Consider the following 24,205-nt stretch of genomic DNA (forward strand, 5'->3'; position numbering starts at 1 on the left):
ATAGCGACCCTGTACAGGGTTTCCGAGGGTGTAAATCTTTACGGGAGTAGAAAGCCTCATCTTTCTCCTGCGGAACAGCTGGTAGTTTCAAACTGTTGACCCTGAGGTTAGCAGCCCGATTCGTAACCACTACGCTACCAGAGCTGTATATACATATAAGCATAAAGAAAAATTCTGCAATATATTATAAAGGGGGAAAATAGTCTATCATTTTTTAGTCAAGTATTTAAAAGTTATTTTGACAAGGGAATAATATGGAGTAATTTTTAGCATTCTGACTAATCCAATACCAACTCACAGTGAATCATTAGGGTCTGAAAATATGGATTATATAATTAGCAGTTAGGAATTCAGGAAGAGTTATTAATTGTCACTGCATATATTAATTTGACAAATATTTATTGAATAATGTCAGTGTTTTTTCCTAATTTTTCAGTTTCAAACATGAGTTATTGTTACTGGTAGGTGCCGTTGAGTTGGATCCAACTCATAGCGACTCTGTGACCAACAGAACAAACCACTCTCTGGTCCTGCATCATCTTCACATTGCTATCATGTTTAAGGATCATTGTTGACACTGTGTCAATCCATTTCATTGAGGGTCCTCCTCTTTTTCAATGACCCTTCACTTTACCAAGTATGATGTCCTTCTCCACTGACTGGTCCTTCCTGACATGTCCAAAGTAAAAGAGATAAAGTCTCATCATTCTTGCTTTGAAGGAGCATTCGGGCTGTACTTCTTCTAAAACAGATGTGTTTGTTCTTTTGACAGTCCATGGTACTTTCAATATTCTTTGCCAACACCATAATTCAAATGCATCAATTCTTCCATGTTGTTGTTAAGTGCCAACGAGTCAATTCCGACTCACAAAGATCCCACATAGGGTTTCCGAGGAGTGACTGGTGAGTTTTGAACCACCAACCTTATGAATCAAACTGACCTTGAGTTTGAGTATTTATGCTACGGCACCACATCAGGACTCCAGACTCTTCTATGGTCTTCTCTATTCATTGTTCAACATTCACATGTGTATGAAGCATTTTTAAAATATCATAACTTAGCTCAGGCACACCTTATTCCTCAGAGTGACATATTTGTTCTTTAACACTTTAAAGAGGTCTTTTGCAGAAGATTTGCCAAATGTAATACATTGTTGAGTTCTTGACTGCTACTTCTAAAGAAGAGTTGTTGTTGTTAGGTGATGTCAAGTTAATTTCAACTCATAGTGGCCTTATGCACCACACAGTGAAACCTTGCTTGGTCCTGCGCCATCCTCACTATCATAGTTAAGCCCATTGCTGCTGTCACTCTGCCAATCCATGTCATTGTAGGTCTTCCCCTTTTTTACTGACCCTCCACTCTACATTGCATGATGTTCTTCTCCAGGGCTGGTCTCTCCTGACAATATGTCAGAAGATGAGAGAAGATGTCTCACCATCCTGGCTTCAAAGAGCATTCTGACTGTACTTCTTCCAACACAGATTTGTTTGTTCTTCTAGCCGTCCATGGTACTTTCAAAATTCTTCTCCAACACCATAACTTAAATGCATCAATTATTTTATAGTCTTCCTTATTCACTGTCCAAGTTTCACATATAGTAAATTGAGAAATTTACTATTTCACAAGTGCAAACCACGTCTGTGGCTAGGAGAAATAACTGGAGCCACTGTTGTCAGGACTGGTCACTATTAGGAAACTCTGTGACCCAGGTTAGAGTTTACTAACCACCTGAATCCATAAAGAATCTTTCTCGATGGGAGATGACTTAGGCAAGAGCTGCAGCCAAGAAGCCAGTTGCCAATAAGTTGGAGCCACCAGGCAAGCAGAATAAGTAAACTGCCTCGGAGAGACCATGGCCAAAGGGAACTATCTTTACAAAGGCTAATAAATTATGTAGACTGAAGTTGCCTTATCACTCTCATGATCTCCTGACAAGTCCTGTAAATGCTTATAGTTGTCCTAAGTTGACCAACTGCCCATAGGATCTCTGGATTCACTACAATATCATGCTGAGGCTTTGCTTCCCATGAAAATGCTTTCTCAGTGGTTTTATATGATGAGAGTACTGTTCCTAGCATGCAGAAGTCTCTGATGGACAACTTTGGGGTAAAGATTTCCCATTGGCCTGCTTTTTAAAACTTTGCTGCAGTGTGAAACTCTTTCTATCCAACCTTTCATCTGTTTCTTTCTTCTTCACAGTGTTGGTTCAGTATTCTGGTCTAAAGGCTCTTCTGCTTTCTTCAGCCCCTTCTTCTTCCTCCTTATCAGGTATCTTCTGCAGCAATTTTTTGTGCTTAGTGTCTGCTTTTTGAAAGACCCCAAACAAGTAAGATCCCCAACTATGACAGGGTTCATTCTGAGGTTCTATTCTGTTGAGCTTTTCTGTGAAGTTATCTCTCTTACAAGCATTCCAGCTCTCAGTATTCAAATAAAGAAGGGAAAATTCATCTCCCAATGCCATTACCTCCTGGTATTGAATATCAGACCCAAACCTGCCCTACCTTATAAATAAAGTTGGGATTGGGAAATATTTTGTTACTTGATACAAGTAAATGAATGAAAATTAACACTTGAAAATTGACCACTCTGAAAAAAGGAAGAAAATATAGAAGCAGAATAAGAGATTGTTGTCTAAAATCATCTCTTGAAGAAGGTACCACTGATTTTTCAATCAGTAAATAACTACTGTTCTTCCATACTTGGCTATAGACATGTTTCTTTGAATTGACAAAGCAAAACTACATAATTAAAATAAAAATTTAATTCAGTGACTCAGAAGATAGAGACCTATCTACCAGTGCATTATGATGCTATTTTTACTGTGTCTTCATTGTACATTGATGTTAGTCCGTGTCCTTTAGATTTTCAGATTAAACTGGCTTTGTATCATACTTGCATATTACTGGGTGGGAAATAGCATGAAAATAATTTGACTCTTCTAAATGTCGGCCTATGGATGATATGAATTGATAGGCATATTTATTACAACTGTTAAAAGTATTGATGCAATAAAATTAGTTTTACTTATATTGAAACTTTCATACATAATGAACTCATATTTAAAAATATGAGGAAGTTTAACATTGGTTTACCATATTTCAACTACGCGTTGAAATATGATAACTGAGTTAAGGACTTAACATCAACAGCACAATTCAGTAAACATTGTTTTTGTTAAGTGCAGTAGAGTTGGTTCCAACTTATAGCAACATTGTATAGGGTTTCTGAGGAGCAGTTGGTGGGTTTTGAACTGCTGATCTTGTGGTTTGTAGCCCAGTGCTGATTCTATGGTGCTATACCAGGAGTCCTCAGTAAACATAAGACTGTGAAATCACAAAAATATTAGCATTGTGCTTATTTTGTGTGAGTTGACTAAGAAGTTGGCAATATTTTCATTAACTCTCAAATTAGAACACATTTGAGCAAAATCCTAAGAGTACATAAATAATAATTAAAGTCCCAGAGCTTTTATCTCTTCCTTATTTGGTTAGTTTAAATCTTCATTTTAAATTTCAGAAGAACCCTGTCAAAGGCTTGGATTAGGGGGTAGTTACATCTGATAATTATTTTTTCATTTTTATATTTTGTGTCAAGAACAATTCTAAATCTAAATGCTAATTTATGCATTACTTGGGACATATTTAAACTGGAGTTTAAGAGTCTTTAATGTTACTCATTTACTTTAAATTAATCAGTAAAAACCACTCTAATTACTTTCAAAGACAATATTGAATAAGTTACCCACTGAACTTTAAACAAGTCAGTACAATTATCCCCTAAATTACACGAGGTACAATTCAACTCAACACGAGGTATATTACAAGGAAGACTGAACACTTCTACCTCCTATTGGAAGAGACCTGGTGGTGCTGTGGCTAAACAAAAGTGTGGTTCTAAACTTGGTAAAAGAAAGATGTGGCAGTCTGCTTCTGTTAAATTTACCATCTTGGGAACCGAAAGAGGTAGTTCTACTCTGACCTACAGAGTTGATATGAATGGAATTACTCTGACAGCTGTGAGTTTTGTTTGGTGTTTATGCCACCCAATAGAAAAAGCCTCATGTTCTTGGCACTAACAGCCACAGTAGGAAACCATGCTTATGTCTTCTGTCTTTCAATTAGAGACAAATTGGGTTAAAATGTGCATCTAAAAAAACAAACAAACAATGTAAATTTAATGTTTTTTCTTCCTGATACAAAGGGGCAAGAATTAAAAAAATAAATAAATAAATAAACTAAAGGTGTGACTCCATAGGATAAACACTTGAATGCAAGGTCAATTTGAACTGCAAGGTCAGAGGTTCAAACTCTCATTAGCTACTTCTTGGAAACACTATATAGGGTTGTTATCAGTTGGAACTGACTCAACAGCACTGAACAAAAACAGCAACATCAGATCTTCTAAGTGATAATGTTGTTGTTGTTATGTGCTGTGGAGTCGGTTACAACTCATAGCAACCCTGTACAGGGTTTCCAAGGCTGTAAATCTTTACGAGAGCAGAAAGCCTCATCTTTCTCCTGTGGAACAGCTGGTAGTTTCCAACTGTTGACCTTGAGGTTCGCAGCCGGATTCGTAACCACTACGCTACCAGAGCTCCTTTCTAAGTGATAATAGATGACCATAAAAATCTTCATATATCTCTACATCTAAGCTCCATTTTTAAATTTTTTAAAGAATTTATTTATTTTTTTAACTCTTTAGGAGTTCTACTTTCATTCCAATCTCTGGAATATAATTTCAATTGTGTATCCTTCTCTTTCGCAGCCTTAATGTCTCTTTCTGACCTGGCCATTCCTATTCACATACAAGGAGTCACTGGCGATATTCCACAAGCAACTAAGAATAACTCACTGCTGCTACCTACCCCCCAAACTAAACAGGACACCCATCATTTGGTTGGTCTATTTAGATTCTGGAGGATGTATACCGTCTACATCTGGCAATGCTGGTGGCTCCTATCCATAAAACCACTAGGAAAAAAACTGCATTCAAATAGGGGCCTGAGCAATGGGAGGCTATGCTAAAGATACAGAAAGCCGTCTCACTCTCCTTGCCTTTAGACCCTTATTATCCACACTCAGACCTGATTTTGGAGATGTCTGCCACACATGCTTATGCAGACTGGAGCTTATGGCAAAAAACCTGAGAACACTGCCTTATGACGACCATTGGGATTCTGGACAAGAAAATTTCCAGGAGCTTCAATACAATACATGGCATTTGAAAGACTATTTACTCAACTGTTATTGGGCTTCAACTGAGGCTGCTCAATGACAGAGCACGTAAAATCATCTTGAGACCTGAAATACCCGTAATGTCTTGGATGATGTTGGAGAAATACTCAAATAAGGAAGGCAGTGCCCAAAATTGTTTCATAATAAAATGGAAATGGTTCATGCAGGAATAAGCTACAGGGGAAGTGCAGAGAGGCACCCACCCTATCCACAAGCAGGTAGTTTCTTTTCCCATAGATCCTACCCTAGAACCACCTGAAAAGCTGCCAGAGCCCATAATCACATGGAAAATGTCCTATGAACAACTTTCTGCTGCCCAACAAAAGACTGCTTGGTTTGTGGATGGCAGTTTCAGGGTATATGGACCCCACTTGATGTGGAAAGGTGCTGCATTAAGACCAGCAGATGGAAAGACTCTGATTGAAGAAGGTAACAACAAGTCAGCCCAATGGGTTGAACTGCATGCTCACTTCCTAGCTGTGATGGAAGGAATGGACAATGGTGAGAGTCCATATGTTTGTACTTTCACTGATTCCTGGTGAGTAACCAATAGCCTGATTATGGTCAGATGAATGGGCAATGAAAAATTGGACAGTAAAGGGATATCTGTGTGGGGCAAGGACCTATGGAAAGCACTCCGGAAATTTAAAGGGCACATCAGAGTTGAATATGTCAAAAAAGAAACCTCTTCCTGGATCAGAAGGTCATTGGAATCAGCAGACTGACATGTTGGTATACTCCCTTTAGGTGGCCATTTAGGTCCATGAAATGAGTAGACATGAGGATGCTTACAGTAATACAGAGATGGGCTGAATCTAGATACATCCCTCTTGCAACCTCTAAAGCACAAAATTCTTTAGAGGACTCCTCTGCCTAACAGCAAGAAAGACAGATGGCTACAGGGCAGATTGATTACCTGCGGGGACAGCCATTCTCACACATGGCAAGTGGATTATACAGGACTAATGTGACACCAGTGGAATTCTGGTGTGGTGCTGTAGGTTAATGTGCTGAACTGCAAATTAGCTTTATACCATAATGTCGGTGGTTCAAATTCACCAGTCACTCCTTGGAAACCTTATACAGGGCCGCTATGGGTCAGAATCCAGTTAACAGCACTTCACAATAATGACACCAGTGGCATCAGGTGACTACAAATGGGTCCTTACAGGAATAAATACTCTGGATTGGGCTTTGCCTGTTCGGTAATGGATGCAGATGCCCAAAACATCTTTAAGGAATTATAACAAAAGACACTGTACCAATTTGGGCTATCAAGTTATATTCCTTCAGAACAAGGAACACACTTTGCAGCCCACAAGGATATACAATGGGACAAGAAACATCATATTAAATGGACATGGACTCTTAGTATGATGCAATAGGATAACTGGACTGAGAAGCAAAAAGGTTGGTGGTTCAAACCCATCAGCTGCTCCTCAGAAACCCTGTATAGGGTCGCTATGAGTAAGAATCAACTCAATGGCACTTAACAACAACAACCATGTTGCATACCACCCTCAGAGGAATGGTTTGATAAAGAATTAAAATTGACAACTGAAGCATTTGTTATCTAAAACGGGAGACAAAGGCATGAAGGGCTGGCTCACACACCTTTATGAATGTGTGCATTCAACATGCGGGAGGCAAAGGCAGGATCACCACTGGACAGATTCCGATGTTTCTCAGGGAAATCTGAGGAAGAAGGGTGGTAGAGAACGCTGCTGCTACTGTACAGTTCTTCCCCACATCTCCTGAAATTGCTATTTCCTGCCAGATGCTGCAATCTCAGGACCAAGAATGCAGCTGCAAATGCCAGAAGCGGGGGTAATTCTTCAACAAGAGACAGTAATTATACCCCTGAACCTGAATGCCAGAATTCCCAAGGGCCTGATGGGATGGATTATACCTTTCCCCCATCTTGAAAAATTGGAATTGACAGTGAATAGAACCCTATTGCCTACTTGTCAAGATAGTCCAGTCTTGTACTTATGTAACTCTACTCAACATGAATAAGGAGCTCTGGTAGCGTAGTGGTTATGAATTGGGCTGTGAACCGCAAGGTCAGTAGTTTGAAACTACCAGCTGTTCCGCGGGAGAAAGATGAGGCTTTCTGCTCCCATAAAGATTTACAGCCTTGGAAACCCTGTACAGGGTCGCTATGAGTTGGAACCAACTCCCCGGCACATAACAACAACAACAACAACAACTCAACATGAATGGGAGCGGACTGAGACAGAAGCACTTTCTAGATTGGTCTTGCTACCAGCAATCTGGATTCGTACAGCAGCTGAATCTGATGTCTCTTCCTAAAGTGGAAAAGTCTGGGTAAAAATAAATGATAAATGCAAGGAAGGAGAAATAATAGCTGATGGTAAAGGGGTGAATAATTGGATTATGCAGAGGGGAAATCTACCATTATGATGATACCTTAAGAGAGATTTAGAGCAAGGAATTAAGCTCTCATAAAAAAATTTTTTTGCAGACCAGCCTGAAATAGCAGAGAAACAGAAGATACATCTTCAAAGAAAGATCAGCAGGAAAAACTAATAGAAATCAGGATAGCAATACCATTTGCATCAGCCACCCAAAAGATGAAATGCTTAGGAATGAATCTAACCAGAGAAACAAAAGACCTGTATAATCAAAACCACAAAACACTGCTATAAGAAACCAAAAGAGACTTACAAAAATGGAAGAATGTATCATGCTCATGGATAGGAAGACTAAACAGTGTGAAAATGTCAACACTACCCAAAGCAATCTATATATTAAATGCCATTCCAATGCAGGTCCCAACAGCATTCTTTAAAGAGGAGGAAAAACTAATCAACAACTTGACATGGAAAGGAAAGAGACTCTGAATTGGTCTCTTTAAGCACTACTTAAAAGGAAGTACAAAATAGAGGCTTCTCATTTCCTGATCTCAAATCTTACTACACAGCCACAGTGATCAAAATCACCTGGTACTGACCAATGAAAGACACATAAGTCAATGGAACAGAATGGACAATCTAGAAGTAAATCTATCCACCTATGCTCAGTTGATCTTTGACAAAAAACCCAAACACATTAAATGGGGAAGAGATTATCTCTTCAGTAAATGATGCTGGCAAAACTGGAAATCCATTTGCAAAATAATGAAACAAGACCCATATCTCACACCATACACAAAAATGAACTCAACATGACTTTAAAACCTAGAATTGTAAAAATCAACAATGACAACATAGGGACAAACTTAGGGCCTCTTATACATGGAATAAATACATTACCAAACATGACCGAAAACACACAAATAGCAGAAGACAAAATTATGACTAAGACCTCCGAAAAATTAGACACTTCTCTGCATCAAAAGATTTCACCGAAAAAGAAAAAGACAACACACAGACTGGGAAAATATTTTGGACAATGATATATCAGATAAAGGGCTACTAATTAAAATGACTAGAGCCCTTCAACACCTCAATAATAAGAAGACAAATAATCCAATTTAAAATTGGACAGAGGACATAAACAGACACTTTACTAAAGGAGACAGGCGATCAACAAACATATAAAGATACGCTCACTTTCACTAACCATTGCTGCTCTTAAGTGTTCTTGAGTCAGTTCTGACATAGCACCATTTGAACTGCCAAGCTTTTATTTAGCAGTTCAATGCTTATCCTACAGCACCACACCAGGACTCCAACATTGTTGTCCTTAAGTTCTGACCCACAGCAACCCTGTGTAGGGTTTCCGAGGAGTGACTGGTAAGCTTGTGGTTCAAATCAACTTTGCAGTCCAGAGCATTAACCCACAGCGCCACACCAGGACTCCATTGTTGTTGTTGTTGTTAAGTGCCGTAGAGTCAGTTCCAACCCATAGCGACCCTGAGCAGGCTTTCCGAGGCTGTAAATCTTTATGGGAGCAGAAAGCCTCACCTTTCTCTCAAGGAGCAGCTGGTAGTTTTGTGCTGACCTTGCGGTTCACAGCCTGATTCCTAACCACTAGGCTACCAGAGTTCCTTTAGAGAGATGCAAACCCAAATAACAATGAGATATTATCTTACCCCAACATTAACAGCAAAGTTAAAACAAAAAACCCATCAAAAAACAGAAAACAACAAATGCTGGTGAGAGTGTGGAGAGGCTAGGACCCTCCTACACTGCTGATGAGATGGTAACATGGTGGAAAAAAGTATGGCCCTTTCTCAGAAGGTTGGAAATAGAAATCCCAAATGGCCCAGGAATATATCTACATGGTATATATCATCAAGATATAAGAGCCATGACATGAAGAGATATTTACACACCCATGTTCATTAAAATATTATTCACAATAGCAAAAAAAGATGGAGACAGCCATGATGCCCATCAGTAGAGGAATAGTTGAACAAACTTTGGTACATATACATAATGGAATATTATACAACATTGGAGAATAACGATGCAAATAACATTGAGAAATCTGGAGGGCATTATGCTGAGTGAAATTAGTCAGCCACAAAGAGACAGATACTGTATAAGATCACTCTTATAAAAAGTCAATAAAAGGTTTTCATTTAATAATAAACATTTGGTGATTGTTAGCAAGAGTAGGAGGCATCCAAACTGACAAAAAAAAAAGAAGTAAAATTTCTTTAATTTCCCTTTCCTGTGTTATAGCTCTGACTAAGACTTTAAGCACAATATTGAATAGGGGTGATTCTAGGGAACACTCTGGCTGTAATTCTTCCAATATTTATTTGTTGTTCTGTTAGGAAAATTACTCACTGGGTAGAGTGTGGACACATGCTAATTTTGGTGATAGAGAAGACAGTTGAAAAGAAGAAGAAGAAAAAAAGAAATTGTTTTCTTCTTTTCTCTTGCCTGTTTTTTTTCTTTCTCCCTTTCCTTCTTTCTCCCTACCTCTCTTTCTTTCTTCCATGTGCTTGCAGACAAACCATTGGGAACTTAACTGTAAATTTTTAAAAAATGAAAAGAAAAGGGGGGAAAAATAAGTGAAGATGGTGAGACTTAGTTTCTCATATTTTGAACTTGTCCGGAAAGACTAATCCCTGGAGAAAGACATCATGACTGATACAATAGAGGCTCAGCAAAAAACAGCAAGATCCCCAATGAAATGGATTGGCACAATGGTAGCAACAATGGGATCAACCATAAAAACAGTTGTTAGGATGGCTCAGGACCAGGCAGTATTGTTTTCTCTTGTGAGTAGGGAGCCAATTCGATGGTACCTAACAACAACAATTCTGTAAAACTCCTTTCTCCCTACTCTTATTAAATAGTTGCCTCTCCTCCTTCAGTTTTCTGTGCTTCCCTTCATTCTTGCAACTTATAAGTTCAGTCGGTCTCCCTCTTTGCTTATTCTACTCTCTCCAGGACTACCTCAGCCTTTCCCATTGAGAGCCAGTTATTCTATGGACAATTTCTAAAATTTGCACCCCTAGTCCTAATTTTCTTTTGAGCTGTAGGCATACAGTCCCAAGAGAATCTTGTGGCTATTCAACCATATCGTCCTGTCATTCCAGAGTCTTACTCTTCCCTTTCTCCCTTCTTTCTCATCTTTGGCTCCCACCACAATCTGAAACCTTTGTAAATGACATATTTGTGTCCCACCCATCCCAGTTGAAAATCACTTTTAAATCCTTATTCTTCTTACACTAGAAACTGTCTCCATAGCTGAGATCCAAAAGCCACGGGAATCCGTTCGAGAGACCAGGATAAGACTCCCAGATTTGACAGTCCTTTTATTCTATTGCTGAAACCCCATCTATAGGCTCACCTCTAAAGTCAAAAAAGATTGAAGGGACAATAGGTTAAATTATGGGACATAGAATCAAAGAAGGGTTGCAGCTTTCCCTGCTGATATTATAATGCAAAATGTGACCACTGGCTGTGGTTTGCCCTTTTTGATAAAGTCAATGCAAATGAGTCTGGTGCTTTCTACAGGAACCCAACCCATTGGCTACAAAGCTGATAACTGAGATTAAAGATTCCAATTCTTACTTAAATCTGGATTGCCGATCACAGCACTGCTAAAAAAATCCAAGCCAGTTGACATCAATTTGATCCCAACCCCAAATTCATCAAAGTAGACCTACACACCACAGGACTTTCAATGGCTGCCTTTTTGGTTTTTCTTGGGGTTTTTTTCAGAAGTAGATGAGTAGGTATGTCTTCCAAGATGCTTCTGAGTAGATTCAAACCTCTAATTTTCAGTTAATAGTCAAGTGTATTAACCATTAACCATTCGTATCACCCAGGGACTCTGATCACCTGCTAAGACACTATGATTATATTACATTTGGGAGTCAAACTCAGATTCTTTGTCTAATTCATTGTTCACGTTATATCTTTTATTTCTTATGTGTTTTGTTAGTTAGCTCAAATATGTTTAATAATTTATAGGTCACAGAGCATATTTACATCTATGTGGTTTTAAGTGCCATAGAGTCAGTTCTGACTCACAGAGACCCTGTACAGGATTTTCCAGGAGCAGTAGGTAGGTTTAAACTTCCAGCCTTTTGGTTAGCAGCTCATGATTATCCTACAGTGCCACACTAGGACTCAATTTACATATCTATCCTCATTTAATCCTAAAAGCTTTAAGAAAAGCCAGAAGTCAGAGAAGTTAAATAACTCACACAGCTTAGAAAGTGAATATGTGCAGCTGCAGCACTCAATTGGAGTCCTGGTGTGGCACTGTGGGTTAATACGCTGGACTGCAAAGTCAGTTTGAACTGCAAGGTTGGTGATTCAAGCTCACCAGTCACTCCTCAGAAACCCTATACAGGGTCTCTATGGGTTGGAACCGACTCAATGACATTTAACATCAATAACAAGAACAAGCACTCAAATACAGGCTTCCTGGTTTTAAACCCAATTCTCCTTACACTTCACAACATTACATGCATTTTCATTCCTGGAATCTACAGGCTAGATGGAACATCCTTCCAGCCTGTATCAACTCCATGGGAGTCTCGAGCTTCAGATCTCTATCTCTTCTCATATCCCCTACCCTGCTGGAGATAACTGACACTTATTCCATCCAGCCAAGGATTTCACAGATGGCTGCTTTTTGTGACTTTAAGACTGATGATCTCCCTTTCCAAAATGTTACAATGGTGTAAGTAATTCCAAAAGTACATATACGGTACCTTAGACAAGCATACAAGTTTTCAATACTAGGTAAACAGAATACTACTATGAAGAAACCAACCATGTTTTCAGAAAAAAGTATATACTAAGGGTGGTAAAATGAGATTCAATACAGTAACACATACATACTCATTTCAAGAAGGAAGAGGCTACAAATAAATAAATGACCACCTATGACAAACCAATATTCAACCTCTTGAAATTTTTATCATGTTTCCATTTCAAAATAATGAACATTAATATTTTAACATGTTCTCTTTTTCATTTTTGTTAAGTGCCGTAGAGTCTGTTCCAATTCATAGTGACTGTATATAGGGTTTCCAAGGAGCAGCTGGTGGGTTTGAACTGCTGAGCTTGTGGTTTGTAGACTAGTGCTGATCCTACATAATATTAAACCAAACCAGTTGTTATGGAATCAACCCCTATGCATAGTGATCTCATGTGTGTCAAAATAGAACTGTTCTCCATAGGGCTTCAACTACTTTTTTGTTTTGCAAGTAAGTCACCAGCCCTTCCTTCGAAAGTGTCCTTGGATGGACTGAAACCTTCAACCTTTTGTTTAGAAGCTGAGCTGTTAACCATTTGCATCACCCAGGGACTCCTAATTAATAATAGAAGACAGGAAGACTCTTCCCTGCACTGACTGTAAGACCTAAGAGGAGTAGCAGGGTCAGGGAGAACACAGGCTCTGCACTGTCTGAGTGGGGATCCTAGTCCTGCCATTGTGAATTGGCTACAACCTGGACAACTTCCTTAACCTCTGTGTACTTTATTCTCTCCACTGTAAAATGGAACTGTTGATAGCAAACCTGTCTCCTAAGGCTGTTTGAAGGATTAAATAATTGATACAAATAAAGTGCCTAAAACAGCACTTTGTCTATTGTCGTTGTTAAGTACCATAGAGTTGGTTCCGACTCATATTGACCCTGCACAGGGTTTTGTCTATAGAAGTTGCCATTTAACTGTTGGTTATTATATGAGTATGTGTATAGGAATGAGGTAGTAACCAACCAATTCCCTGGAGGAATCATTACTGCTTAACTGTCAAGGGAAATTTCATAACAAAGATATCAGAAATCTCCCTACACAAACACACACAAATGTAAATAATTTGTTTGTATCTGAGACAAACCTTTCCACTAAGTAAATGTACAGGAACCTCATGCATTAGTCAGACGATACCAGTTCATCTGTTTAGCAAACTCTGCTACAGAATACATAGTTGGAAATTAAAGAAATAGCATCCTGCAAAACATAATTTCTTTAAAAAGATGAGGTGAAGGCCCAGTATAGTTTGTCTTCAGTGACCTACATTCAATTGTTGATGAAATAAAGATCTGTGAAGAACGAGTCATACCTTCCTGTTTTCATTGAATACTTTTAAAACTTATGAGTTGATTAGCACAAAAGTCAAGAGGAATAATCAAAACAATAGCATAATTGGACAATCTCCTTTGTTTCTGGGCTGCTTCCTTACAAACAATACAAAAAAATGTTTTCTAACATTGTATTCAATAATACAGACTCCTTGATAATATATATAGAATGACTCTTAGTTTTAGTACTCCTTACTTAACAAATTTTGAAAAAACTGAACTTGTAAGACATATTCTAATAATATAATTATACGGTTTCTCTGGATGATAGTGTAACTCTACAAAATAACAAACATGTTTTGTAGTGTAATTTTATAAAATAACAAACTTGAAGACCATTTAGATATAATAAATAATGTTATATGAATAAAAATAAATGAAAATCAATACAATTTTATTGGTTATCATACAAACATGATATAGAAAGAGCCAGAAAATAAGTTCAATCATTTCTATTTTTAAACTATAGAATGCATAGTTTTAAAAATTACTCTTTGCCCAAACCCACTGCAAGCAAGTTGATTCCAACTCATTTTGTTGTTGTTGGGTGCTGTCCATTCAGTTCCAACTCATTGCAACCTTATGCAGAACAGAATGAAATGCTGCCTGATCCTGCACCAATCTCACAATCACTGTTATGCTTGAGACCATTGCTGTTGCCACTGTGCCAATCCAACTCTTTGGGGGTCTTCTCCTTTCTCACTGACCCTCTGCTTTACCAGACATGATGTCCTTCTCCAGGGACTGGTCCCTCCTGATAATATGTCCAAAGTATAAAGACGAAGTATGGACATCTGGCTTCTAAGGAGCATTCTGGCTGTATTTCCTCAAACACAGATTAGTGTCTTCTTCTGGAAGTCCATGCTATTTTCAGTATTCTTCTCCTACACCATAACTCAAATGCATCAATGGTCTTCATTATTCACTGTCCAACTTTCACATACATATGAGGTTATTGAAAATACCATGGCTTGCATCAGGCACACCTCAGTCCTAAACTCACATCTTTGCTGTTAAACACTTTAAAGAGGTCTTATGCAGAGATTTGTCTAGTGCAATATGTCTTTTGATTGCTTTACTGTTGGTTCCTTGAGTGTTGATAGTGGTTCCAAGCAAAATGAAGTCTTTAACACCTTCAATTTTTCTCCACTTATCATGGTGTTATTTACTAGTTCAGTGGTGATGATTTTTGTTTTCTTTGCATTGAGGTGTAACCCATACGGAAGGCAGTGGCCTTTGATCTTCATCAATTTTAAGTCCTCTTATTTTCATGTAATTTAAGGCCTCTTTGCTTTCAAAAAGCAAGACTGCATAATCTGCACATCACAGGTTGTTAATGAGTTTTCCTTCAATCATGATGCATGTGCTTCTTCACACAATCCAGTTTCTCAAAATATTTGCTCAGCATACAGATAGAATAAGTATAGTGAAAGAATACAACCCTAGCACACATCTTTCCTGAGTTTAAACATTCAGTGTCCACTTGTTCTGTTTGAATGACTGTCTCTTATTCAATATACAGGTTTCTGATGAGCACAATTAAGTGTTTCAGAATACTGATTCTCCCCAGTGTTGTCCATAGCTTTTTATGATCCACACAGTCAAAAGCCTTTGCATAGTCATTAAACCACAGATCATCTTTTGGAAATTCTCTGCTTTCAGCCAAGATCCATCTGATGTCAGCAATGAATGATATCTCTCGTTCCACTTCCTTATCTGAATCCAGCTTGAACCTCTGGCATCTCCCTGTTAAAGCATTATTGCAACTGTTTTTGAATCATCTTTATCAAACTTTTAATTGCATATGATATTAATGATATTGTCCAATGATTTCTGCATTCTGTTGGATCACCCTTCTTTGGAATGGGCACAGATAGGGATCACTTCCAAACCATTGGCCGGATAGCTGTTTTCCAAATTTCTTGACATAGATGAGTGATTACCTTCAGTGCTGCGTCAGTTTATTGAATGATTTCAATTTATATTTCATTAATTCCAGAACCTTGTTCTTTGCTGATGGACTTTGACTTCTTCCTTCAGTACCATTGATTCTTGATCATATATTACTTCTTGAGATGGCTGAATATCTATCATTTATTTTTTGTACAGTGAGTTTGTGAACTTCTTCCATCTTTTTTGATGGTTTCTACATCACTCAGTGTTTTACCTATGAAGTCCTTCAGTATTGCTAAATGAGGCTTGAATTTTTTCCTCAGATCTTTCAGCTTGAGAAGTTCTGGGCGTGTTCTTCCCTTTTGGCTTTCTAACTCCAGATTTTTGTGCATTTCAAAACCAATACTTGTCTTCTCTAGCTGCCCTTTGACATTTTCTATTCAGCACTTTTACCTCCTCATTTCCTTCATTTGCTTTAAAATATGCTAAAGAAGACCATTTAAATAAAAGGAATAATGTTATATGAATAAAAATTAATGAAAACCAACACAACTGTATTACCACACAAACATGATATGGAAAGAACCAGACAATATATTTAATCATTTATATTTTTAAAGTATAAAATGTATAGTTTTTTAGGTTATTCTTTACCAAAACCCACTGCCAGTAAGTTAATTACAATTCATAATGACAATTCAACTCAAAAAGACAGAGTTGCATTGTCAAACAGGATTTCTAAGACTGCAAAGCAGATTGCTACTCTTCCTCCTGCAATGTGGTTGATGAATTCAAACCAATGTCCTTTTGGTTAGCAGGAGAGCACTTTAACCACTGTATCACTTTTTGTTATTATTAAGTGTTATCAACTTGCTTCTAACTCATAACAACCCAGTATAGGGTTTCTGAGGAGCAACGGGTACGTTTGAACCACCAACCTTGCAGTTCAAACTGAACTTAGGAGCTTTATGCTACAGTGTCACACCAAGATGCCTGCTGTATCACTGTGATGTTGTTGTTAAGTGCCATAGAGTTGGTTCTGAATCACAGCCAGGTTGTAGTTTCTTAAGAGTGACTAGTAAGTTTGAACTACCAAACTTGTGGTTCAAACCAATCTTGTGTGGTCTGGTGTTTATCCTACACCAGTGCCACACCAGGATTCCACTGAGCACTAGGGTTCCTTATACTGCTCCTTGTTGTCTGCTGTTTGTCTTTGAGTCAGTTCTGACTCATAGCAGCTCTGTGTAGTGTTTCCAAGGAGTAACTGGTGGGTTTGAACTGCTGAGCTTGTGGTTAGCAGTCCAATTCTACAGTGCCATGTCAAAACTCCATAATACTCTTTAGATAATAAAGAAAATTGTGACTGAAAAATCAATGTGTCACTTTTTAAAGTCCTATGTAGAGTTCTATTCTAACCACAATTACAAATCAATAAACACCAAGAATCAGAACTTATTTAAAGGAGTGGGGACAGTTATCAAGAGAAACTTTGTTGTCTTACTGAATTAATTTTAGTTTTCTTCATGATTTTTTGCAGCACATTATCACCATGCACAGTGCTCTAAACAAACTCTAAGTATTACTGGGGATTTAGCAGGTTCTTTTGGTATTTTTCAAAGCTAGATTGAATGTCCAATGGCAGGACTCATGTTCTGATAAACTCTCCTTTATCTAAATACCTCCCTTTCTTCTAATCTCCAATGACTCCACCAGCCCTGAGATAGCACTGTGCCATCTGGTAGAAGATAAACCCTTGTGCCTGTTTTCCACCCTCATTGAAGAAAACCTTTGAATTTGTAACTTGGGCCTAAGTTACTTATCACACAATGTTCAGTTGCCAGGAATTCAAAAGTGGGCCATGGCAGCCTGTGCTGGAATCTGGAATCTCTACTTCTATTTGCTTAATAAAATTAAAAAAAAAAAATCATAAACTGTATTTTATTATACTTAACCAGAAAGGTTCAGTAACACCTTCTGTAGGAATTTATTTAAACTATGTGGCATATCTTCTGAAGAAAAGCTATTCAACTGTTGCTGATAATGCCAGAGATCCTATTACAGTTCTGATTTCACTAAGGCTCTGTGTTTCTTTTAAAATAGTTTGTATTAACACCAATTTTAACCCAACATGACACAAAGTAGAATTTGCTTTTGCTTTTGTGAAATCAACTCAAAGGAATCCCAAGGTAGAATTGAAAGAATTGACATTCTCAAACAAATCAAAATTTGTTTCAGGATTTTTTCTCTCCCAAATTTTATAAATATATCTCATATAACAAGTAGTCTTTCTTAAAAAAAAATGTATTAACTTATTATAGCATTTACTGTCATCAAAAAGAGAAAGAATAAAAGAAAGTTTTAATTCCTATATTCCAAAGATTTAGGCAAGCTTATCGAATGAGAAAAAAATATTAAAAATTTATCTTCCACAAATTTTACTCTTTCCTACTTTTTATATATCAAATCTAATACTGTCGTATTGTCCCTTTCTTTCCCTATTTTCCATATTTAAGCTTCCCAGCTTTGAGATGAATGACCAGCCTAACTAATAAATGAATTTATGCTAGTATCTATAGAGGCTCCAGAAACATGAATTCAACTGACCTTTTTGTTAAAATAATGTGTATAGGACTCCTGGTGTATAGTTTAAGTATTGGACTGTGAAACACAAGGTCGGCAGCTCCTCTGAAACCCTTTACAGGATCACTATAAGTTGAAACCTACTCAATGGCACTTAACAAGAAAAACATTGAATTCTCAAATAAGAATTTACATTTATTGGCAATCAATGAGTGATTCATTTTCAACTCACTACATTTTCAACTCACTACAGTTAGTATACTTTTTCCCCAGAATCTCAAAACTTTTGTTTATTAACATTCAGTGAACATTTGCTGAGAACCAAACACAATACAAGTATTAATATACAAAGAGACCAGAGAATGAGGAGTCATTCACTGGCACAAATAGTTCACCTGTTGAATGAAAAGTTCAAGATTTAAGTCCACCCAGAGACACCTCAGAAGAATGACTTGACAATCTACTTCAAAAAAAATTCGTCATTGAAAACTCAATGTAAGCAAAAGAGTTGAATGGTGATTTCCATCTAATCAAGACCACAATAAATGGAGTCTGATAGAATGGGAAAATAATGTGGAACAGTACTTGTTGCAAGATGGTGGACTAGGCAAACATGCTACACAAACCTTATACAAAAAAGACACAAGATATTGACAAAAAAACAATACTCCAGGACTTGATGGAATACGAATTGAAACCTTTAACAAGCTGATGAAACACTGGAGATGTTCACTCATCTAAGACAAGAAATTTTGAAGACAGTTACCTGGACAACTGTTTGGAAGTGATCCATATTTGTGACCGTTCCAAAAGGAAGTGGCCCAAAGAATGTGGAAATCAAAAAACAATACCATCTATATCACATGCAAGTAAAATTTTTCCTGAAGATAATTTAAAAACTCATACAACAGTATATCAATAGGGAACTGCCAGGAATTCAAGCAAGATTCAATCATGGCATGGAATTTGGGATATCACTAGTGATATAAGACAGGTGACTGATACCTAAAATTTATAGAAAACTACAACACCTCTCAAGAAATCAAACAACATATTGCATTAGCCAAATCTTTTTTATATTACACAAGATCTTTTTAAAGAGTTGAAGAGCAACAATGTCGGCTTGAGAACTAATGTGTACCTGACCCAAGCCATGGTATTTTCAAACTTCATATGCATGCAAAAGCTGGACAGTGAATAAGGAAGACTGTAGAAGAATTGATGCTTTTGAGTTATGGTGTTGGAGAAGAATATTGAAAGTGCCACGGGCTGCCAAAATAACCAACAGATCTGTGTTGGAAGAAGTACAGCCAGAGCGCTCCTTGGAAGCCAGGATGGCCAATCTTCTTTTTTCATACTTTGGACATATTGTCAGGAAGGACCAGTTGCTAGCGAAGGATATCATTTTTGGTAAGGTGGGTGGTCAGAGTAAAAGAGAAAGACCCCCAGCGAGATAGATTGGCAAAGCGGCAGCATCAATTGGCTCAAGCGTGGCAACAATAGTGAGGTTGGCCCAGGACCAGACAGTGTTTCATTCTGTCATATATAGGGTCGCTATGAGTTGGTACCAACTCGATGTCACCTAACAACAACAAAACCTCTTCAAGAAAAAGACAAATAACCCAATTAAAAATGGGTACAGGCCATGAACAGACACTTCACCCAGGAAGACATTCAGGCAGCCAACAAACACATGAAGAAATATTTATGATCATTAGCCATTTTTGTTGTTGTTAAGCACTGTCGAGTCAGTTCTGATTCATTGATTCATTTACTTCCTCATTTCTTCCATTTGCTTTAGCATCTCTACATTAGAAAGTAAGTTTCAGATTCTCTTCTAACACCCATTTTGGTCTTTTCCTTCTTTCTTGTCTTCTTAATGATCTTTTGCTTTCTTCCTGTATGATGTTCGTGATGTCATTCCTCATATTTAGTGGTATCCAGTCAGTAGTGGCTAAATCATCAAATCTGTTCTTGAGATGATCTCTAAATCCAGGTGTGATATGCTCAAGATCATATTTTGGCTCTTGTGAAATTGTTTTAATTTTCTTGGTCTTAAGCCTGAACTTGCATATGAGCACTTGATGGTCTGTTTCAGTCTGTCCACGGCCCTTGCTGTGATTGGAGCTTTGGCAGATGATATGGAGCCTTTCTACCATCTCTTTCCACAGTTACAGTCAATTTGATTTCTGTATAATCCACCATGTGAGGACCATATATATCTTTTACATTGTTTAAAAAAGATATTTGTAATGAAGAAGTCATTGGTCTTGCAAAATTCTATCATGCAATCTCCAGCATCATTTCTATCAAGGCCATATTTTCCAACAACTGATCCTTTCTGTTTGTTTCCAACCTTTGCATTCCAATCTCCAGTAATTATCAGTACATCCTGATTGCATGTTTGATCAGTTTCAGACTGAAGAAGTTGGTAGAATTCTTCAATTTCCCCATCACTGATTTTAGTGATTGGTCTGTAAATTTGAATTTATTGTTGGATTACTAACTGGTCTTCCTTGTAGGCATATGGATATTATCCTATCACAGACAGATCTTGATGTGTTCTTTTTGATGATGAATGTGATGCCATTCCTCCTCAATTTGTCATTCCTGGCAGAGTAAACCATATGACTGTCAGATTCAAAATGTCCAATACCAATCCATTTCAGCTCGCTAGTGCCTAGGAGGATATTGACATGTATGTGTTGTATTTCATTTTGAAAATTTCCAATTTTCCTAGATTCATGGTTTATGCATTCCATGTTCTGATTATTCATGGCTGCTTCTCTTCATTTTGAGTTGTGCACCATCAGCAAATGAAGGTCTCAAAAGCTTTACTTCATTTGCATCACAGTCAACTCTACTTTAAGGAGGCAGTTCTTCCACAGTCATAGTTTCAGTGTCTTCAAACCTAGGGACTCATTTTCTGACACTGTATCTAACAATATTCTGGTGTTCTTCACTGACAGTGTCCCAATGCTGTTCATAAAGTTTCAAGTAGTCTGTCTCTCCTCCTTCCTAGTCTTTCTTAGTCTGTAAGCTCAGCTGAAACCTGTCTACCATCAGTGACCCTGCTGATATTTAAAATATACACAGCAATATACAAACCACCACAGTACAACAAACTGACATATGAGTGGTGGATGAGAGCAGAAATAATTGAATTAGAAAATGGAAAAAAGTAGAAAGAGTCAACAGAACAATAAGTTGGTTATTTGAAAAGATTAATAAAATGGACAAACCAGGACATCTGGTAAGATGGCAGACTAGGCAAATGCCCTACACAGACCCTCTACAACAAAGATATAAGAGACCAATGAAACAGAGACATATATAAATCCTAGAACTCTGAACTTAAGAATAATGGTTAGAGAAGTGGATTGAGTGCTTGCTGGGAGAAGCTAAGCAGGTATGGTGAGAGAAGGAGGCTGGTTAACAGCTGGCCAGATCGGTGTAACCATCTTGAAGATTTGTGAGCAGCTTTGGCAACAGAAGTTGGTCTGGCAGAGCAGAGTCACATAGGTGATAGGAAAGGTGTGATTCCTTCTTTTACCCCAAGCTCCCCTGGTGACCAGAGGTGTGGCCAGTTCTCACCCTCATTTACTCCCAGCATAACCCCTGTTCTCCAAGAATTCAGAGCCACATGGTTAGGAGTCACATCCGTGTTAGGTGAGAGTCAGGTGCAATGTTTTGTTGTGACTTTGTGGTGGCTGGATTGATTCAGGTGGGCTCAACTTAGGATAAACTGAACCCATAGAGCTACCAGATCCCCATTTAACCAGTCACCCTTCCATCAACTGACCTAAGATCCTAACTATGAAACTAGCTTCATCAAGGGCCTCCATGAACTACTTCCAGATTGAGTGTCCTGAGCATAGATAACGCTGAGGCTAATAAGAACTCCATCTAGGGCCAGGAACTCCACTGTCATACCCCTCCCACAACCACCACAAGAGTTCCTTGGTCTGCAGGAGCTCCCGAGAGTTTTCTCCTCTTTGGATCCAACAGCTGCATTGGGGTTGTTTTTTTTGTGTGTGTTTGTATATTGGGGTTTGTTTTTTTCCTTTGTTGTTTCATTATTTGTTTGGTTTATTCTTTCTCCTTCTTCTTGTATTTCATTCTCTTTTTTTCTGGCACCTGCCTGTGTTTTCCCCATTATTATTTTTTCTTTTCATTGTTGGTTGCTTGCTTGTTTATTCTGTTTGGCTTTCTGGTGTGTGTGTGTGGGGGGGGGGGGGGTTTCCTTTACTACCCAACAAGAGACAGCAACTGTGTCCATACAGCCCAGCCACAACTGTAAACTACTGCAGCTCCAGCCAATACCAATTCCTATACTATCTGATAAATGATAGACAGCAGTCCACACCAGTCATATCCACCCTAACTGAGGTGCACTAAGGGTGAACAGAAAATCACACACATACTTCCATTCCCTAAATACACTAACAGGAATCACAGCAGCAGAACAAAGAACAGAGACAGAGCAGTGAATTTTCCAGGCCACAGAGCAGTAAAGGCAAGTGACTTCAGGCAGGAAGCTTGCTTGTAGAGTGGGGTGCCTCTAGGCATTGAAGTTGGGAAGTTAAATTTACTGACCCACGAAGCTAGAGCCAAGTGCCTTCAGACTGAGGATTATGGTGGAGTGTTGTGTTCTATGGCATTTATCAGCAGTTGCCTGTGTGAGAATAAATTCTCAAGATGGTCCATCTTCAGGAATGACTCAGTTATCCTCATCTTGATTATACTACAGAGGCAATTAGTCTTGGATTAGTACAAATCCAGGAGTAAACTTTAAAGAATCCCCTAAGTTCAACCTCGTATTTGACAATTTAGGAAATTTCTGTAGACTTGACAAAGGAATGAGGGGAGATCCAGGAAGTTGCAGGCCACCGTAGTAATAGAAGCTCATGGGGGAAGTTGAATAAACTTGTTAGGTCAGCTTGGAACTTTAAACTAAAGAATACAACCATCAAGGCTACAGGTGGTGTCTGGGAAAAAACTGTTAATCAATACTCAGTCAATAAGGAACTGGGGAAGGGCTTTCTCGAGATAGAAAGATAAAGTGCTTTGTGAAACTGCCATGTGACGCATCTGCCTGTGTCCTCTGGGTTGGGTGCCCAATTTTGTAAAATTGAATAAAGAAAACTGCACTCTCACTACAATGAGTACAGATTGGATTTCTTGAGCATTTGCTGGTAAGCACTTGTGATAACTCACTGGTGACCTCATAACCAAGAGAGACCAAGGTAGTATCTGGGGTATCGGCAGTGTTTCTCACAAATGCAACAACTGTGCCCTGAGAATTTCTAACCCTGAATTGTAAACTGTCAACTTCCATAATAAACCTCATAACTGATTGTATGGTATCTGAGTTCAGTGTGGTCATTGCAATGAATTATCAAACCCAGTAGAGTAAAGAGGACTGTGGGGAGAATGGTTGGTGTTTTGTATTTTTGCACAGACTGGGGAAAAAATTTTGTCAAAGACATATCAAAGGACTACTTTCTAAAATTTATAAAATACTTCAACATTTGAACAAGAAGACAAAATGGATAAAAGACATAAACAGCCACTTCACCAAAGAAGACATTTAAGCAGCCAACCTGTATAGGATTTCTAAGGTGGTAAATCTTTACAGAAGCAGAAAGCCTCACCTTTCTCTCATGGAGTGGCTGGTAGATTCAAACTGTGGACCTGGCAGTTAACAGCCAAATGTGTAACAACTATGCTACCTGGACTTCTTGGTGTTCTTTCACAGAGTTTCCAAAAAGTGGCTGGTGAGCTTGGGTCACCAACCTTGTAGTTCAAACCGATTTTCCAGTCCAGCACTTTAACCCACAGTGCCACATCAGGGTCGCTATGAGTCCAAATCACTCGACGGCACCTAACAACAACAGCAATAAAACTGTTCTGTAGGTCTCCTGTGAAAACAAAATAGAATATTATTTTAAAAGAACAATAACCCTATAAAGC

Source organism: Chrysochloris asiatica, unplaced genomic scaffold (assembly GCF_000296735.1).
Source record: "Chrysochloris asiatica unplaced genomic scaffold, ChrAsi1.0 scaffold00113, whole genome shotgun sequence".
In the NCBI taxonomy this organism is placed as follows: domain Eukaryota; kingdom Metazoa; phylum Chordata; class Mammalia; order Afrosoricida; family Chrysochloridae; genus Chrysochloris; species Chrysochloris asiatica.